The sequence below is a fragment of the Trachypithecus francoisi genome, unplaced genomic scaffold, assembly GCF_009764315.1.
Source record: "Trachypithecus francoisi isolate TF-2019V2 unplaced genomic scaffold, Tfra_2.0 Lachesis_group6, whole genome shotgun sequence".
NCBI classification, from domain to species: Eukaryota; Metazoa; Chordata; class Mammalia; order Primates; family Cercopithecidae; genus Trachypithecus; species Trachypithecus francoisi.
This window is the reverse complement of record NW_022681471.1, coordinates 33,889,861-33,910,274: the sequence shown is the minus strand read 5'-3', so window position 1 is coordinate 33,910,274 and position 20,414 is coordinate 33,889,861. Positions and strand designations below refer to the sequence as shown.

The 20,414-nt window shown below is 43.9% G+C and overlaps 1 long non-coding RNA gene across 1 annotated transcript; it reads left to right on the top strand.

Annotated features, from left to right (window-relative positions):
• The first annotated feature begins 10,611 nt into the window (after positions 1 to 10,611).
• LOC117077494 lies at positions 10,612 to 18,293 on the top strand. The gene is made up of 4 exons (XR_004434784.1): positions 10,612 to 10,818; positions 16,409 to 16,448; positions 17,126 to 17,240; positions 18,224 to 18,293. It is a non-coding gene; the product is annotated as an uncharacterized LOC117077494 (long non-coding RNA).
• The last annotated feature ends 2,121 nt before the right edge of the window (positions 18,294 to 20,414 follow it).

The window sequence follows — 20,414 nt, the reverse complement described above, 5'->3', positions numbered from 1 at the left end:
GAAATAAGCTGGAACATTAAGCAGCTCACCTAGGGCCAGGCAGCTAGTTCTTGGTAGAGCCAGAGGTCACATTCCTGGGGACTGGCCCCAAAACCTATAATTCTCTTTTCTCTCTTTCTCTCTGTCTCTCTCTCCTCTCTCCTCTCTCTCTCTCTCTCTCTCTCTCTTTCTTTGAGATGGAGTCTCACTCTGTTGCCCAGGCTGGAGTGCAGTGGGGCAATCTCGGCACACTGCAAGCTCCGACTCCCAGGTTTACATCATTCTCCTGCCTCAGCGTCCCGAGCAGGTCAGACTACAGGCACCCGCCACCATGCCCGGCTAATTTTTTTTTTGTATTTTTAGTAGAGACGGGGTTTCACCGTGTTAGCCAGGAGGGTCTCGATCTCCTGACCTCGTGATCCGCCCGCCTCAGCCTCCCAAAGCGCTGGGATTACAGGCATGAGCCAACACGCCCAGCCCAAAGTCTATACATCTTACATGTCTCTCATGTTCACAGCACCCTATCACGTAGGTGTTATTATCTGCATGTGACATGTAACGAAATTGAGGTTTGTAAATTCAGGATAATAAGGCCTGCCTTTCCAGGTGTGCCTTTATATGAGTGATTAACACAGGGTCGGTCCATTGTAGACTTCCATTCAAGAAATGGCAGCTGGCCGGGCGCGGTGGCTCAAGCCTGTAATCCCAGCACTTTGGGAGGCCGAGGCGGGCGGATCACGAGGTCAGGAGATCGAGACCCTCCTGGCTAACACGGTGAACCCCGTCTCTACTAAAAATACAAAAAACTAGCCGGGCGGTGCGCAGTGGCGCGCCTGTATCCCAGCTACTCGGAGGCTGAGGCGGGAGAATGGCGGGAACCCGGGAGGCGGAGCTTGCAGTGAGCCGAGATCGCGCCACTGCACTCCAGCCTGGGTGACACAGCGAGACTCCGTCTCAAAAAAAAAAAAAAAAAAAAAAAAAAAAAGAAATGGCAGCTACTGGGCCTCTGCTGAAATGTATTACTCTGCTACTGAACGAAGGGCAGGAAAAGTTAAATGCTGTCCATGCCATGTATACAGTGCTTATTCAGTGTTAATCTAAGGATGTGACAGTCTGGTTTCAGGAGCTACACTGAACTTGGCCCCTGACAGGTACAAGAGTGGATTCAGAAATGCCTAAGAGTTTAATAATGATGGCAATAGGACGATAAGGGAGCACTTAGTGAATTTTTTTTTTTTTTTTTTTTTTTGAGACGGAGTCTTGCTCTGTCGCCGGGGCTGGAGTGCAGTGGCCGGATCTCAGCTCACTGCAAGCTCCGCCTCCCGGGTTCACGCCATTCTCCTGCCTCAGCCTCCCTAGCTGGGACTACAGACGCCCGCCACCTCGCCCGGCTAGTTTTTTGTATTTTTTTTTTAGTAGAGACGGGGTTTCACAGTGTTCGCCAGGATGGTCTCGATCTCCTGACCTCGTGATCCGCCCGCCTCGGCCTCCCAAAGTGCTGGGATTACAGGCTTGAGCCACCGCGCCCGGCCAAGTGAATGTTGAAGTAGATTCCTTGAACAGGAATGACAGTAGCTCACCCCTATCCCCTACACGTGGTTTGTATGTTCCCAAGGAATTTCTCTTTCCCCCACAAGTCAGAGGCACCCCTATCTTTTCAGATAGCTTAAGACTAGCAACGTCTTCCTCCACCAAAACCATTCCCCTTAGCAACAGATGGGAGCGAGGGGTGAGTGGTGCTGATCTCAGAGTGACACAGAGGTTCCCCCATGCATGGTAGGAAGGAGGCATGCCTCAGGTCTGAGGAGTCCTTTACAATGCAGGTAACCCTGAAATCCTGCCACTGCCAGGGTTCTCAGGGGCAGGATAAAAGGAGGCAGCGAGACTGTCTCTGGGTCTTGAGTTATCATCCTAGCAGGAAATATGTATGGATCCTTAGCTGCAGCAGCTCATCGCAAACCAGAGCTGACAACTTAGGTTGGCCTCACACAAATTCTCCTTCCAGATATGTAACATGTTCACCATCTCCATTTTATAGACAAGGACATTGAGGCACACACAGTTATTGTCACTTGCCTAAGATTACACGGATAGTAAGGGTTGGGGCTGGAATTGAACTTCAGGTCTGCCTCTCCCCAGAGCCAGAAGTCTTTACAGTTACACTATAAAGTCCTTCCTAATGGGTACAATATATCTGATCATTCTATCGGTTGCATCCTAGAAACCAATTTCTAATTGCCATATTCACAACCAAAAGCCTGCACAGTAGCATAGCCTAGGTCTCATTTCTTTTATTAAACAAGACAGAAAAAAAAGTGATCAGTTTAGGCAAGCTCCTTCTTAGAGCCTGTAACCATCTTCTCTTCATATTTATTTTTATATACAATTTCTGGGATAAGATACTAAAAATAACAAACTGTTGATGAGGATGTGGACAAGCAGTCTCTCTCTCACACTGGTGATAGGACTGAGGATTGAGGCATTCTTGCTGGAAGGCTGACCAGGAAATGCATCGAAGGTTGAAATACAAAAATCTCTGGATCCAACAGTATGATCTGCTGAAATTGATGCTGAGAACATAGCTGAACAAGTGTAAAAGCTTTTTTTGAACAAAGATGTTTACCCTAGTTTATTTCGTGTAATAGTGGAAAACAGGAAACAAGTTAAAAGACCATAAGTAAAACTTGGGTGAATAAATTAGGCTTCATACTTGCAAGACAATGCTCTGCATTTAAAGCTCTCGGTGTGCCTTCAGATCATTGAGTCTAATTGGAAAAAATTAAATGTGGTCGCTCTAAGAATGGGCTTAAAACACCAGGCCATCTGTGTTCTCTCTGACCCCCAGTGTGCTGCTCCATCAGTCTGGAACTCTTTTCACCTGGCAAAACCCTTGTCGAACTTCAAGTATCCTCTCATCTGGCACTCCCTTGGGCCAGCTTGCCCTGACCCTGCTAAAGCTCATTCCCCGAATCTTAGCTAGAATTTATCCTTTTATTGTAATTGCTTGTATAACTAGCTGTCTTCTCCACTAGACTTTTATCCTCCTAAGCCTAGTACAATGTTGTTGGGGCATCTTGACACAGACTTCAGGCACACTCCCACCTCACCGGTTTGCACTGGTTGTTCTCATTGTTCCTCCAAATAGCCCTGTGCCTTAATCATTCCCCATGTTCCCGTATTTGCTCAAATGCCATCTTCTCACTGAAGCTGACCCTGAACATCCCGTTTAAAACAGCACATCTGATCATCAGCACTCCAATTCTCTCTTGCCTGCTCTATTTTTCCATCACATGCCTTTCTTCTAGTATACTACATAATTTACTGACTTATATTGTACATTGGTATCTCTCCCCACCAGACTCAATGACAGCAGACATTCTAGTTAACTGCAGCATCACCAGCTCCTGGAACACTCCCTGGAACAGAGCTTATTCTCAATAAATATTTGTGGGTGGAATGAACAAAGTGCCTGGCACACAGTAGGCACTCAGTGAATGTCAGCTTTTGTTATTGCCTCCTACCTGGAACAAGTGCTGCTAGAGAGGAGAGAATACTGCACATTGCTGAGCCACCACCCACCTAGCCGATGAAATCAGAAACCTGGAAGATATTCTATATCCATTACTTGGTTCTCACTTCCCCCAGGGTATTACTTATTAGTTGGACCATTCACTCCTAGCATGGCAGAAAGTGGGGAATGGGTTTCTTTGTAGCTTCATCTATGTCATATCATCAAACTTTGGGTTTAAGAGTTTCAGATCCCCAGGCCGGGCCTGGTGACTCACGCCTGCAGTCCCAGCACTTTGGGAGGCCAATGCGGGTGGATCACGAGGTCAGGAGATCGAGACCATCCTGGCTAACACGGTAAAACTCCGTCTCTACTAAAAAATACGAAAAACTAGCCGGGCGAGGTGGCGGGCGCCTGTAGTCCCAGCTACTCGGGAGGCTGAGGCAGGAGAATGGCGTGAACCCGGGAGGCGGAGCTTGCAGTGAGATGAAATTGCACCACTGTACTCCAGAGTTTCAAATCCCCAGTCATCCCATGTGAATTTGTTCTGTAATCCCATGGGCATTTGCAGGATACCCCAACAACATTGTGCTAGCATAGGGGATATAAGCCTGATAATAACTCATAGGTCTGAAGCTAAACTGCCCAGATCTGAAGCCCAGTCCCAGCATTTACTAGTTGTGATCCCAGTCAAGGTGTTTACCCTCTCTGTGCTTCAGTTGCCTGTCTCTAAAATGGGGACAATAACAGTACCTATCTTAGAGAGTAGTTGTAAGAAATAAGAAAGTTACTATATGTGAAACACGTATTACAATGCCTCGAAACAGGCAGAAGCTCTATAAACGTTAACTATCATAAGCCATTATCATTTAACAAATATGAATGCCTATAGGCACGAGTTTGAGGAATGAAAAAGAGGGAAGTGGAGACATTAAATTTATGTTTTTCTTTACCCAACTCATGAAATATGGGGAGATTAGAGACAGGTTAATATAGCTAAAGAGAACCGCGGGGTCAATTCAAGCATGACACTTCCTTTATTAATCCCCATTTTCTGGAAAGTTGCCCAGTCCTTCCTTTTCTGCTCCTATGTAGACTTTCACCATAATACATATAAAACTGTCACAAAGGCTGGGCACAGTGGCTCACGCCTGTAATCCCAGCACTTTGGGAGGCCGAGGTGGGTGGATCACCTGAGGTCAGGAGTTCAAGACCAGCCTGGCCAACATGGTGAAATCCCGTCTCTACTAAAAATACAAAAAATTAGCTGGGCGTGGTGGTGGGTGCCTGTAACCCCAGCTACTCGGGAGGCTGAGGCGGGAGAATCGCTTGAACCCGGGAGGTGGAGGTTGCAGTGAGGTGAGATTGCGCCATTGCATTTCAGTCTGGGCAACAAGAGGGAAACTCCATCTCAAAACAAAACAAAACAAAACAAAACAAAAAAACCTATCACAAAAACATGTTTGTTTTGTTATTTACTCATGTGTATAATATCCACAACATTCATGTTTTGCATGTCTTTTCTCTATCCTAGAATCCAGGCTCCTTGAGTGCTGGGGCTATGTCTTATTTGTCTTTATAAAACGATTTCTTTCTTAGTGCTTTAGTTTTAGAATATGTTCACATGCTTTGAGTAAGGAAAACCACTAAAGAGAGAAAGACAAGGAAATGGCTAAATTCCTTAAAAATATGAAGCTACCCAGGTTTGGGGATGGTAACTGACCAGGAGGGCATTTTTTTTTTTTTTTTTTCTGGAGACAGTGTCTCACTCTGGAGCCCAGGATGGAGTGCAGTGGCGCAATCATGGCTCACTGCAGCCTTGATTTCCCGGGCTCAGGTGATTCTCCCACCTTTGCCTCCAGAGTAGCTGGGACCATAGGCATGTGCCACCACACCCAATTAATTTTTGTATTTTTGGGGTAGAGACACGGTTTTACCATGTTGCCTTGGCTGGTCTCAAACTCCTGGACTCAAGCGATCTGTCCACCTTGGCCTCCCAAAGTGCTGGGATTACAAGTGTGAGCCACTGCAACCGGCCCATTTTATCATTTGACTGGGGCTTTGGGAAAGTATGAAGAGGTTAAGAACGGAAGCTAAGGAAAATCATAGCTAGTAGTCCCAACTTCCTCTATAAATTTTAACATAAGACATCTCCAAGAGACTATGCTTAACTGAGGGAGTAGAATTTGGTGAAGTCTCCTTGAATGTGCCTAACTTCAATTCCTTTTCATGAACATTTTCACCACCTGTTGCAATTTCCCTGCAGTTTACTATTCTCTTCCAAAAAGCAGTACTATACAGAGTATTCCAGATGTCATCCTATCCATATAGTGGGACTACCACCTTCTTCAATCGAACATGGGTCAAATGGAAATAATAGTCTCAATCACATAGTGTTGTAAAAATTACGTGAAAAATTTAAAAGAAAATAACTATCTTAAAAAATATGAGTGTTTTGGGTACTTTGTGCTATTTTCCTTCTATTAAGGAACAAACAAGGGGATAATAGGCCGGGCATGCTGGCTCAGGCCTGTAATCCCAGCAGTTTGGGAGGCCGAGGCACACAGATCACTTGAGGTCAGGAATTTGAGACCAGTCTGGCCAACATGGTGAAATCCTGTCTCTATTTAAAAAAAAAAAATTAGTAGGGCATGGTAATGTACGCCTGTAATCCTAGCTACTTGGGAGGCTGAGGCAGGAGAATAATTTGAACCTGGGAGGCAGAGGTTGCAGTGAGCTGAGATCTGGCCACTGCACTCCAGCCTGGGTGACAGCCTAAGATCCCGTCTCAATTAAAAAAAAAAGATAACAATAAATATGATTTTCAATCACTATGTATTGAACAAGTCAATAATATAGTAAGAATTCTTAGTCCCATTTAAGAGAAGATCAATGAGTCTCAGCAAAAGATAGTCACAGGACTAAGGTCATACAGTCAGTAAGTGAATGGTAAGTTGGGCAGCTCCAAAGCCTGTGAACTTTCCATCACATATTTTAAGGAAAATACTGACATTGCTTAGAAAAACTGTATCATAATGGAAGATTAGTTTTTGGGGCAGGAGAAATAAGCAGATATGAATATTTGACCAATTTCCTATTCATCAAGCACGGGGCAAAGCTGTTTGAAAAACTGTAAGTAAAGAAACTTAAATTTTACTAGTGGGAACATGGTAGAGGTTTTTTGTTTGTTTGTTTGTTTGTTTGTTTTTTGAGACAGAGTCTTGCTGTGTCGCCCAGGCTGGAGTGCAGTGGCGCGATCTTAGCTCACTGCAAGCTCTGCCTCCCGGGTTCACACCATTCTCCTGCCTCAGCCTCCCCAGTAGTTGGGACTACAGGCGCCCGCCACCACGCCTGGCTAATTTTTTGTATTTTTAATAGGGTCGGGGTTTCACCATGTTAACCAGGATGGTCTCTATTTCCTGACCTCGTGATACGCCTGCCTTGGCCTCCCAAAGTGCTGGAATTACAGGCGTGAGTCACTGCGCCTGGCCAGAGGTTGGTTTTAAATATCCTGGATGGACCAAGATCTAATTTTGGCTCAGGAAAATATAACTTAAGATGGAATCTAGGGGCTGGTTATGGTGGCTCATGCCTATAATCCCAGCACTTTGGGAGGCTGAGGCAGGAGGATTGCTTGAGCCCAGGAGTCAAGGCCAGCCTGTGAAATATAGTGAGACATCATCTCTACAAAAAAACTTAAAAATTAGCCCGGCATGGGCCAGGCACGATGGCTCACGCCTGTAATCCCAGCACTTTGAGAGGCTGAGGCACGCAGATCACGAGGTCAGGAGATCGAGACCATCCTGGCTAACACGGTGAAACCCCGTCTCTACTAAAAATACAAAAAAAAATTAGCCGGGCGTGGTGGCGGGCGCCTATAGTCCTAGCTACTCAGGAGGCTGAGGCAGGAGAATGGTGTGAACCCGGGAGGCGGAGCTTGCAGTGAGCCGAGATCGTGCCACTGCACTCCAACCTGGGCGACAAAGTGAGACTCCGTCTCAAAAAAAAAAAAAAAAATTAGCCGGCATGGCGATGCATGCCTATGGTCTCAGCTACTTGTAGGGGCTGAAGTAGGAGAATAGATTGAGCCCAGGAGGTCAAGGCTACAGTGAGCCATGATCATGCCACTGCACTTTGGTCTGGGCAACAGAATGGGAAAAATGTCTCAAAAAAAAAAAAAAAAAAGAATCTTGGCCAAGTGCGGTGGCTCATGCTTGTAATCTCAACACTTTGGGAGGCCCAGGCAGGAGAATTACATGAGGCCAGGAGTTCGTGGTTGCAGTGAATTGTGATGTCTGAGCCTGGGCAACAAAATGAGACTGTCTCTAAAAAGAAAAGAAAAGAAAAGACATGTAAACGTTTTCCTTCTCTGTTTGCCAGAATGTTTGTAAAACTATTTTGTTTATTAAATAATTTTAGGTTTGTTATAAAAGTTGAATATTTAGAATGTCACAAAATTATGCAAAATACAGTTAATATTTAAATAATCATAAAAGTATATAGTAAAAAAATAAATCATAGGTAAACACTGAATATTTTGGCAAATTTCTTTTATTTCTTTGTTATTTTTTGAAGACAGGGTCTGGCTCTGTCACCCAGGCTGGAGTGTAGTGGCACCGTCTCAGCTCACTGCAACTTCTGCCTCCTGGGCTCAAGCCATCCTCCCAACTCAGCCTCCCAAGTAGCTGGGGCTACAGGCATGTGCCACCACACCTGGTTAATTTTTGCAGTTTTAGTAGAGATGGGGTTTTGCCATGTTGCCCAAGCTAATCTTAAACTCCTGGACTCAAGAGATCCTCCCACCTCAGCCTCCCAAAGTGCTGAGATTACAGGTGTGAGCCACCATGCCTAGCCTGTCATATTTCTTTTAAATTTTTTTCTAACCCTGTGAATGTAGATACATGTATAATTTACTTTATTGGGATTGTACTCTCTAAAAAGGGAGTTTTACATATGAAGTATTTATAAAATTGTTTTTGTTCTTTTTCTAATGACAAATGTGATAATATTGAGAGCAAAATTAAAGATTATTTGTCAAAAAAGAGAAGTAAGGGGGTAAAGCCCGAGCAAATATAAAAACATACTAATAAAAAACTATAATAAACACTGTGTTGTTACTGGCTGACAAATACCCATCATAAATTGTAATAAATATAACTCTTTTCCTAGAAAAAGCAAGAGAATTGATGGAAACACAGCTGAAAATAAAACAATGAGGGACAATAACATAAAACTGAACGACTTAGGAGAAGAAAATGATACCACTCTTTTGAGTGCACCTGTTAGAAGATCTGAATGAATGGAGAAAACTCAAGCTTAACTGGAGGGTGGGGGCCTGGTGGCTGGGGCAAAGAGAAAGATATCACCATAAAATCATCCAGGCCCCAACCATGTCATAGGCCAACCTCACCATTACAATGCAGTGACCTCTTGCTCCAATAGGCTTGCCAGTATGTGAAGTAGTTCACTGGGAATGAAACAAGTGTGAGGCCCGGCTCGGTGGCTCGCGCCTGTAATCCCAGCACTTTGGGAGGCTGAGGCGGGTGGATCACTTGAGGTCACGAGTTTGAGACCAGCCTGGACAACATGGTGAGACCTCGTCTCTACTAAAAATACAAAACGTAGCCGGGTGTGGTGGCGTGTGTCTGTAATCCCAGTACTCGGGAGGCTGAGGCAGGAGAATTGCTTGAACCTGGGAGGCGGAGGTTGCAGTTAGCCAAGATCATGCCACTGCAATTCAGCCTGGGCGACAGCCGTGCAAATGCTTAGCTAATTATTCCAACACCATTAATTGAATTAGTGGGAGGATCGCTTGAGGCCAGTAGTTGGAGACCAACCTGAGCAATAGAGCAAGACCCCATCTCTAAAAAAATAAAAATCAAATGCTGGCTCCCCATATATCACCAATGCACCTGATGATATGACGAAGCTGCATTTGTTGCTTCCCTCACTATGGGAGAATACCACTTCGTGAAGCTTTAGCGGTGCTTCAAACAGGAAAAGAAAGATCAGAATTTATTGAGAAATGAAAAATGGTCTTAAGGCGGTGAGTCTTTCAATGCCGGGATTTGATTGGGATTGGGTAAGAACCATGAGATACCAACATTCTAGGATTGGTGGAAACAGCAAGAGGAGGATTTTAATGAGAGGCATTCAAAAAATTTTAGAGTGCAAACTGTTGGTGCTGTTCATTGACAAGTTGATGGGTCTTTGCAGAAGATCCTGTAATGCAGAAACTATTTGCCTGCAGAGAACGTTCTGGAAAAGTAATGCGAATGAAGACAGTGAAGCAAAGTCCTTTTTATGTAGATGCTAACGTGGGGTTTTTGATTCTCTGTGTCCAGACCGAGTTTGGGGATAGACGGTTTTAATTCCCATATACATACATTTTTTAATGGACAATGCACCTTAGGCACGTGTTTATTTTATAGTGTCAAAATCCTTTCATTTCTCGAAGGTGTTTGAGACCTGAGTCAGTTGCTAAACTAGCTAGTTTAAAGCTAAACAAGTAGCTTTAACCTGGCTGCTAAAACCTTCAGGTGGATTATTTCATTTGATCCTCACAACACCTGTGAATCCTCACAAACACTTCACCATTATTGTCCCTATTTTATAGAAGAGGACAATGAGACTCAGAAGAAATAATTAGTTCACAATCTCGGGGCTACAAATACATGTTTTCAGGAACATCAGCAAAACCCTCTTAATCAAACAAACAAAGGTAAACTCCAAAACCCTGCCTTATTCTTCTGTTTTTGCACAAGGGAGCTGGAATCCAGGTTCAAGATAATTATCTGGCCATTCTGTCTTCGCAGGGGTCCTTTTCCATTTCGGGGGAAGGGAGGAAAGGGTGGAAGCGGCTTCCACCCACTACAGTTCGGGCTTGGGTCAGCTCCCTAGGTGTCGCGGAGCACGCCCCGGTGCCACCGACGGGGCCATTTCCGCCGCGGAGACAGCGCCGCCGACTCGCGAAGGGTCCAGCAGACCGGCAGGCTCGCGCTCGCGGCGCCAGCTCTATTCTCTTCTGGTCACCAGGGGGCGCCAGAAGCAATGGCGCGTCCCGAAAGGGACGGCGGCCACGTGACGGGGGGTCACGCGCAGGGTCGTGGGGGACCGCCTGGGGATCCCCGGACGGCTGCCAGGAGTGAGCGGCGAAGTGCCGAGTCGGCTCGGGCTGCTTTCCTCCCTCCACCGCCTGCTCGTTTCGTCGTGCGCGGGCCGGACTGTGGGGCTGCCGCGGCGAAAGCGACTGAAGTTCGGGAGCAGTAGCATGAGCTTCCCGGTCACCAGGAGGCCCCGGGAACAGACACCTCACCCTGACATTGTGGCAGGTTTGGCTTTTCCCGCAATGCAACAAAGGAGGACTTGTCCCAGCCTTTCCCCTACCCAGGAGAGGGGCTGTTAAATCCTATTGTGCCTCCCCACTTGCCTTGGAGAGATGAGCTTTCCCCTGTAGTACCCCAGGGGACAGGTCGACGGGATGGACTTTGTATCTCTTGGCTGATCTGGTCGGACATCCTTGCCCAAACATCCTTGCCCAATAAGCACTTACCCAGTTGCCCACCCTCCAAAAAAAGGAGAAAATCAAATCAGTAATTTGATCGATCATTTTCATAGATATGCTGTAATAGAACAATTCACCTGGTTGTGAACTGGGCTGGGCAGTTTCAAGACATGAGTTTGTTAACTGACTAGTTTCTTGCTTGGTGTAGAGGCCTTAGGCACTCTCACACTTAAACTGGCAGAGAGGCCAGGGAGTATCTAGACTACACACTGGGGTCACTCAACAGGAACACTTTTACGCCTCAAGACATCCTACAATTTCACAGACTGAGTTGCTGGCTGTGATGTCTATGCAGCACAGCCCCAAGTCCCAACCGACAGAAAATCTCAGAAACTTAATTCACCATGGTTCTTTTTTTTTTTTTTTTTGAGACAGAGTCTTGCTCTGTCGCCCAGGCTGGAGTGCAATGGCGCGATCTCAGCTCACTGCAAGCTCCGCCTCCTGGGTTCAAGCAATTCTCCCGCCTCAGCCTCCTGAGTAGCTGGCCACAAGACCCGGCTAGTTTTTGTATTTTTTAGTAGAGATGGGGTTTCACCATGTTCACCAGGCTAGTCTTGAACTCCTGACCTCAAGTAATCAGCCTACCTGGGCCTCTAAAAGTGCTGGGATTACAGGCATGAGCCACCGCGCCCGGCCTCATCACGTTTTTTTTTTTTTTTTTTGAGACAGGGTCTGGAGTGCAGTGGCATGATCTCAGCTCACTGCAACCTCTGCCTCCCGGGTTCAATCAGTTCTCCTGTCTCCACCTCCTGAGTAGCTGAAATTACAGGCATGCCACCACCACGCCCGGCTAATTTTTGTATTTTTAGTAGAGATGGGGTTTCAAGATGTTGGCTAGGCTGGTCTCGAACTCCTGACCTCAGGTGATCTACCCGCCTCGGCCTCCCAAAGTGCTGGGATTACAGGTGTGAACCACTACCACCAGCCTCCCCACGGTTCTTAATAGAAGTAGTCTATTTGAGGAAAAACAGTTAATTTGTAAAGAAACTGAATATGTAATAGATTGAGGAATTTTTTTCCCAGCCTTGTTATTTATATACCATCAAATCCAGTGATTTTAAGTGTACAATTTTAAAAATAAATTTAGCCAGAAGTGGTAGCGCACACCTGTAGTCCCAGCTACTTGGAGGCTGAGGTGGGAGGATCACTTGAGCCAGGGAGGTCAAGGCTGCAGTGAGCTGTGATTGTGCCACTGCACTCCAGTCTGGGTGACAGATCAAGACCCTGTCTCAAAACTAAACAAATAAATAAAAATAAATTTATGGAGTTATGCAACCATCACCACAATACGTTTTAGAACATTTCCACTATCCCCCATGAATTCCCAGAAGCTGTTTACAGTTAATCTCCTCTCTCATATTTAGCCCTAGGCAACCATTTGTCTGCTTTCTGTCTGTATATAGTTGCTTTTTCTGGACATTTCATATGAATGGATTCATACAATATGTGGCGTTTTGTGTCTCTGTTCTTTCACTTAACATGATGTTTTCAAGGTTCATCCATTTTGTAACATTATCAGTACTCCCTTTTTTGGCTAAATAATATTACATTGATGGATATACCATATTTTGTTTTTCCACTCATCAGTTAATAAACATTTGAGTCGTTTCCACTTTTTGGTTGTTATGAATAATTCTGTGAATATTCGTATACAAGTTTTTGTGTGGACATATGTTTTGGGTTCTCTTGGGTATGTACCTAGGAATGGAATTGCTGGGTTTTATAAAGTAACCGTATGTTTAAATTTTTAGGAACTTCTGGACTGTTTTCCAAAGTGGCTGCACTGTTTTCTATCCTCACTGGTAAATGTATGAGGATTTCTATTTCTCCAATCCTTACCAATACTTTCTTGTCTGTCTTTTTGATTGGTGTCTCATTGTGATGTTAATTTGCCTAGATTGAGTGATTTTTGGTTGTATTTGGTTTAGCTAGTTTCACTTCATTTAACGAATGCCTTTTTTAGTGTTGTAAAAAATAGGAGCTGAAATGAATAATACATAGTCCTTCCTTGCAAGGAGCTCATAGTTCCTTCAGGAAGATGGACAACAAAACAATGACAGTACAGCTTGTTAAGTGCTCTGAAGGGAGTTGAGGACAAGATGCTCTGGGGAGCAGAGAAGAGAACACTTAACCCTGCTTGAAGGCAGGTGGAGGAAAGTATTAAGGAAACCTTTTCCAGAAGGGGTCTTAATGTGTCTCTTTTTGTGTTTTCTTTTGTTTATTTTAATCAAAATTATACAAGTACATACTGTAGGTTTTTTGTTTGTTTTGAAACAGCGTCTCGCTCTGTCACCCAGGTTGGAGTACAGTGGCGCGTGCAATCACAGCTCACTGTAGACTCAACCTTTTGGGTTCGAGCAATCCTCTCACCTCAGCCTCCCAAATACCTGGGACTACAGGTGCACACCACCACGGCTGGCTAATTTTTAAATGTTGTGTAGAGACAGGGTTTCGCAGCCGGGTGCAGTGGCTCACACCTGTAATCCCAGCACTTTGGGAGGCCGAGGTGGATGGATCACCTGAGGTCAGGAGCTCGAGACCAGCCTGGCAAACATGGCGAAACCTCATCTCTACTAAAAATACAAAAATTAGCTAGATGTGGCGATGTGCACCTGTAATCCCAGCTACTCAGGAGGCTGAGGCAGGAGAATTGTTTGAACCCAGGAGGTGGAGGTTGCAGTGAGCTGAGATCACGTCACTGCATTCCAGCCTGGGTGACAGAGCAAGACTCCATCTCAAAAAAAAAAAAAAAAAGACAGGCTTTTGCTATGTTGCCCAGGCTGATCTTGAACTCCTAGGCTCAAGCAGTCCTCCCACCTCAGCCTCCCAAAGTGCTGGGATTACAGGTATCATACTGTAGTTTTAAAAAATCAAACAGTTCTACAAGATTTGCTTTTTTAAAAAAGGAATCATTTGCTTTCCTTCCCGTTCCATGTTGCCCCCAAAAGCAACCACTTTCTGTTCTTTTAACTCTTTGAATATTTACCTATATATCTTTAAAGAGCATATTTTTATTTGAGAAAAGGAAGCCCCAACATAGGCCAATTGCTATCCTCACTTGCACTGATTTTTAAATTGGTCAGCCCTATTAAATATTAACACATGGTTAACTATGAAAGTGACCGTCACAATGCAGCCTACCTTCTGTCCATCTAAATGAAAGAAGGCAGGCATGCTCAACAGCTAGCTACTAGAATAACTGAAGTAACACAATACATACTTTTAAAAAATGTGGGCTGGGCACGGTGGTTCATGCCTATAATCCCAGCACTTTGGGAGGCCGAGGTGGGTGGATCACCTGAGGTCAGGAATTCGAGACCAGCCTGGCCAACATAGGCGAAACCCCATCTCTACTAAAAATACAAAAATTAGCCAGATGTGTGCCTGTAGTCCCAGCTACTTGGGAGACTGAGGCAGGAGAATCACTTGAACCTGGGAGGCAGAGGTTGCAGTGAGCTGAGATCACACCACTGCACTCCAGCCTGGGTGACAAAATAAAATAAAATAAAATAAAGAGTGACTGAGAAATTGTTTTCCTCATTGGTGCTTTACTATCATATAGCTCCAATAAGCCAGCACCCAAATGTAACTGTCAATTATGAAGAATGTTATTTTCACTTAAACTTTAAAAGAAAAGCAAGCCACAAACAAGCTGCATGATGTAGTATAGGAATTGGCAATCTATGACCTGTGAGCTAAGAATGTGTTTTCAGATGAAAAGTGATAACAAATTTGATGATAGGGAACACTAATTTTCAACCCCAATGAAGCAAAATGTTATTTTTCTATTCTAATCTTTTCATTAGTAGAACTGTATTATGAAACCTTATAGTCAATTGTTATTACATTTTAAATTCCATTAATTAAAAATTTGTACAATTTTGTTTTCTCTCATTATGTAAATACTTATATAGTACCCTCAATCTTGCTTCTTGGTTCATAAATTCTAAATTATTAACTCTCTGACCTTCACAGAAAAGCTTGCCAACTCCTGGTTTAATAGAATAAAAAGTTGGGCTGGACGTGGTGGCTCACGCTTGTAATCCCAGCACTTTGGGAGGCCGAGGCGGACAGATCATGAGGTCAGGAGATCGAGTCCTGGCTAACATGGTGAAACTCTGTCTCTACTAAAAATACAAAAAATTAGCTGGGCGTGGTGGCGGGCACCTGTAGTCCCAGCTACTCGGGAGACTGAGGCAGGAGAATGGCCTGAACCTAGGAGGCAGAGCTTGCAGTGAGCCGAGATCGCGCCACTGCATTCCAGCCTGGGCGACTCCGTCTCAAAACAAACAAACAAACAAACAAAAAGGGCTGGGCGCAGTGGCTCATGCCTTTAATCCAGCACTTTGGGAGGCCAAGGTGGGCGGATCACGAGGTCAAGAGATTGAGCCCATCCTGGCCAACATGGTGAAACCCTGTCTCTATTAAAAATACAAAAATTAGCTGGGCATGGTGGCGTGCAACTGTAGTCCCAGCTACTTGGGAGAGTGAGGCAGAAGAACTGCTTGAACCCGGGAGACAGAGGTTGCACCTCTGAGTGCAGTTGAGCTGAGATCTCACCACTCTACTCCAGCCTGGCGACAGAACAAGACTCCATCTCAAAAAAAAAAAAAAGTGTGGAAAGCAATTGACATGTACTTGCTGTGTGACCTTGGGAAGTCACTTTATGTCTCTGGTCTTTATTTTTATTTTCTATAAAATTGAGCTAAAGGGTAATGGGTTGATGAGATAAACTCTACCTTGAATCCCCCACCCCCTGAATTTTTTTATTAATTAATTATACAAATATTTATTGAGTTACTGTTATGTACCAAGAACTGCTAAATGCATTGGGGATACAGCATGAAACAAAGTTTTTGTCCTGAAAGAAGACACTGTTTTCAATGAAAAGAGACTTAAGATGCAGCGTGTGGTCTGAGACTGGATCATGATTTAAACAAACTTGCTTAATGGGACATTTTTGGGAAAATTAGGGAAATTTGTATATGGATGATTATTAGATGATGTGAAAACTTATAAGATGAAATGGTGGAGGTCATTAACTGAAAAGGGCAGTTGTAAAACATTTTGTACAGTATTTCATTTTTGGAAGAAAATGCGTATATGTATTACATATACTTAGAAAAAATATCTGAAAAGATTATACTAAGCTGTTAACAGTGGTGATTTCTGTGTAATGGGAACACAATGTTCTATTTAGTTATTTTTGCTTTCGAATTTTTCACAATGAATATATACTGTTTTTGTAAAAATAAAAGATTATTTCTGATTTAAAAAATAATCTCTCTTTTCACAAAGCTTATAGCTAATGCCTCTTGTAAGTATTCATATTGCCAATTTGTCACTTTTTTTTTCAGGGCAGGAAAACATCTAAGAATGGAGGCTCCCCCTTCCCTTGTAGGTAACAAAGTATCGGGGTGATCTCTGTAAAACAGCTACTGAATGTAAACTGATGCTACCGGCATTCCTCTGGGACTTTTACTGATAAGTAGAGCTTTCATAGTCTTCCCAATTTCAGACGACTCTAGATTGAATTCCTTCCTTCCTTCCTTCCTTCCTTCCTTCCTTCCTCCTTCCTTCCTTCCTCCTTCCTTCCTTCCTTCCTTCCTCTTTTCTTTTTTCTTGTTTTTGACAGAGTCTCGCTCTGTCACCCAGGCTAGAGTGCAGAGGCATGATCTCGGCTCACTACAACCTCCACTTCCCGGGTTCAAGCGATTCTCCTGCCTCAGCCTCCTGAGTAGCTAGGATTATAGGCACCCACCATCGTGCCCGGATAATTTTTGTATTTTTAGTAGAGATGGGGTTTCACCATGGTGGCCAGGCTGGTCTTGAACTCCTGACCTCAGGTGATCCGCCTGCCTTGGCCTGCCAAAGTGTGGAATTACAGATATGAGTCACTGCACCTGGCCTAGATTGGATTTCTTATCTTGCAAAGCCAAGGTGAAGTCCAGACCCTGAAAAAGAAAATGTATCAAGATAAACGCTGCCTTGTGAGCCCTATCAATAGTCCTATCAATAGCTTTCTAATAATGGAGGCTTTCAAATGAGATGGGTTTTTTTTTTTTTTTTTTTAGGGTGACCAGCAATTAAAAAGAAGTACTAGAGAGGCAAATATTGACAGTATACATCTAAGTGCTGGTCAGAAAAGAAGGAACCCAACCCAAGAACTTGCCCAATCTGATACTGGAGGTAGGTGTATCTCTGTTGCATCCATGAACACATTAGGCTACCAAGGCCCGATGTGATTAAGCATTTGAATCATGTAACTGCTTCTCTTATTGGTAGGCCAGGAGTCAGCAAACTTCAGCATGTGGACCAAATCTGGTCTGCCATCTATTTTTGTAAATAAAGTTTTACTGTTTATTTGTTTATATATTGTCTATCACTGCTATTACCCTGTGATGGAAGAGTTGAGTAGTGACAGATACTGTATATGACCTGCAAAGCCACAAATATTTACTATCTGTCCATTCATTCATTCATTCATTTATTCATTCATGAGACAAGGTCTCGCTCTGTCACCCAGGCTGGAGTGCAGTGGAGTGATCACGGCTCACTGTAGCCTCGAACTCTTGGGCTCAAGCAATCTACCCGCCTCATCCTCCCAAGTAGCTGGGACTACAAGTGCACCCCACCATGCTCAGCTAATTTTTAAATATTTTGTAGGGATGGGGTCTTATTCTGTTGCCCAGGTCGGTCTCGAACTCCTGGGCTCAAGCGATCCACCCGCCTCAGCCTCCCAAAGTGCTGGGATTACAGGCATGAGCCACCATGCCCAGCCTATATGGCCCTTTAAAAAGTTTGTGGACCTCTCCTCTAGATTCACCAGAAAACTGCCTCAGTAGGCATTACCGTGGAAGAGAATAACCACTTACAGTTATATTCTTTTCTTTTTCTTTTTCCTATACGTTTAAGTAGTGTTCCTTTCATCCAAGGGAAAATGAAGAAAGGGACTTTCTTTGGTCCCTGCCTGTGTTCACCTTCAAGGACCTTTCTCTCAGGAATCCCTCTCTGCTCTTTTCAAGGAGAGTTTCAGGTTCTGTGTTATCACCCAAATTGTGACCTTTATAAAGCTCCACTGGTCTGCTTGGAATTTCACATGATGTGCCCTTCTCTAGATTTAGATCTTTACATGTAGTACTCGGTTATTTCAATTTTATTTGTCTTTCAAGGTGCCGCTCAAGAACCACTCCCTCCAAGATGTTTTCCTGGATTTCCTCAGCCTAAAGTAATCCCTCTTTTTCCTAAGTGAGTCATATCTTTTAGTTTATTCCTCTTGTTTGGCTCATATTCACTGATTTACATCCACACTCATTGCTTTGTGCTTATTTGTATTCGTGAGTTATATTCTCTACCAGATTTTAAATTCCTTGAGGGTAGGTACATATGTTGTTCAACTTTTTTTTTGAGACAGATTCTCGTTCTGTTGCCCAGGCTGGAGTGCAGTGCACGATCTCAGCTCACTGCAACCTTCACTCCCTGGGTTCAAGCAATTCTCATGCCTCAGCCTCCAAGTAGCTGGGATTATGGGTGCATGTCACCACACCTGGCTAATTTTTTTTTTTTTTTAGCAGTTTCTTCATGTTGGCCAGGCTGGTCTCGAACTCATGACCTCAAGTGATCTGCCTGCCTCGGCCTCCCAAGATGCTGGGATTACAGGCGTGAGCCACTGTGCCCGGCCTGTTGTTCAACTTTAAATAAATAAAAGAGGTTCAACAATAAAATAAATTGGTAAGTTCCCCCATGTACTTCAGATCTAATCTTTAGTTCTCCAATGTTTCCACTGAGGATTTTTCCTGTGAAATGCTGGAGTCGCTTCCTTTGTCCCCAGTGATCTTTGTAATTTCAAGCACCAGGCTTTGATTTTCTATTCCATTGCTTTGATGGATTTACTTCCACTAGGGGGAGCTCCTTACTTTGCTATATAGTCAATTTCTTTCTCTTTAGGAGACAAAAGAATGGAGACTTCCTCAGACAAAATGTCAAAACAATGGTAGGAAGTAGAAACTAAAAACATCTCCTGGGACTTGACTAGGTCTCAGCACTAGCTTGCTCCTCAAATGCCATTTCACTTGTCATACTGCGTTTTGGTATAATTCTGGCCCATGTGTCAAGATTTCCCCCTACTCAATCTACTTCATTCATTTCATTTACAAATACATATTGAGTGCGTACTTTGTGTCAGGTATTGCTGTAGATGCTGGGCTTCATCTGTGAATAAAACAGACCAAGTCCCTGACTTTATAGAGCTTATATTCACATATGGGCAGCGGACAATAAGTGAGATGAATAAAGAAAATATACAGTCTATTAGATAGGGATAAATATAAAAGAAAACAGCAATCCAGCATCTTGTAGGCTATTGTAAGAATTTTGAATGTGATGGGAAGCATTGGGGAATTTTGAGTAGGGGAGTGATGTGATCTGACTTATATTTTATAAGGATTGCTGTGATTGTTTTGTGGAAAGTAAATTTAAGCGGGCAAGCTTGGGTCAGGGGAGGAACAGTGGACTTGGGGAGAAGTTGTTGAATTTTGGATACGTTTTGAAGGTAACAGCCAACTGGATTTGATAACAGATCAGATGTAGGATGTGAGAGGAATCAAGGAAAGCAGGGCCACCATATGGCATAATACTAATAGCATTGACAAAAAGGTGTCTGGTGCCCCTGGAGTTCTGTAATATAGCATCTCTGTCCAAGATGATGCCAAGGCTTTTGGCCTGAATGGTCGGAAAGATAGAGTTGCCACTCACTGTAATGGTGAAGACTGTCGGATGAACAGGGTTGGGAGTGTATTGGAAGCTCAATTTTGGATATGTTTAATTTGAGCTGCCAGTGAGACATCTAAGTGGGGATGTTGCATAAGCTGTGGGATGTATGAGGCTGGCCTTCAGAGGAGTGGCCCGGGCCAGAGATAAAAATTTTTGGATCATAGACATCTACATAGTATTTAAGGTATGATACGGACAAAATCACCAAGGAGTGAGAAGAGTTAAAGAGAAGGAGACCAAGGACCAAGCCCTGAGACATCTCAACATTTAGAGTTTTGGAACGTAAAGAGGAACAAACAATGGAGGCTAAGAAAGACTGGCCGGAAGGTAGAAGGCAAACCAGAAGACAATGGTATCCTGGAAGCCAAGTGAAGAAGGTACTTCAAGGAAGAGAGAATGATCAACTGTGAAAAATGCTTCTGGTTGGCCAAGTAAGATTAGGTCTGGGAATTTTTGGTAGAATTTAACAACATAGAGGTCACTAGTAGCCTTGATAAAAGCTGTTTCAGTGGACAAAAGCTTGATTAGAATGGTTCAAAAGGGAAAGAGAAGAGAAAAATTGTAGACAGGGAGTATAGACAAATCTTTTGA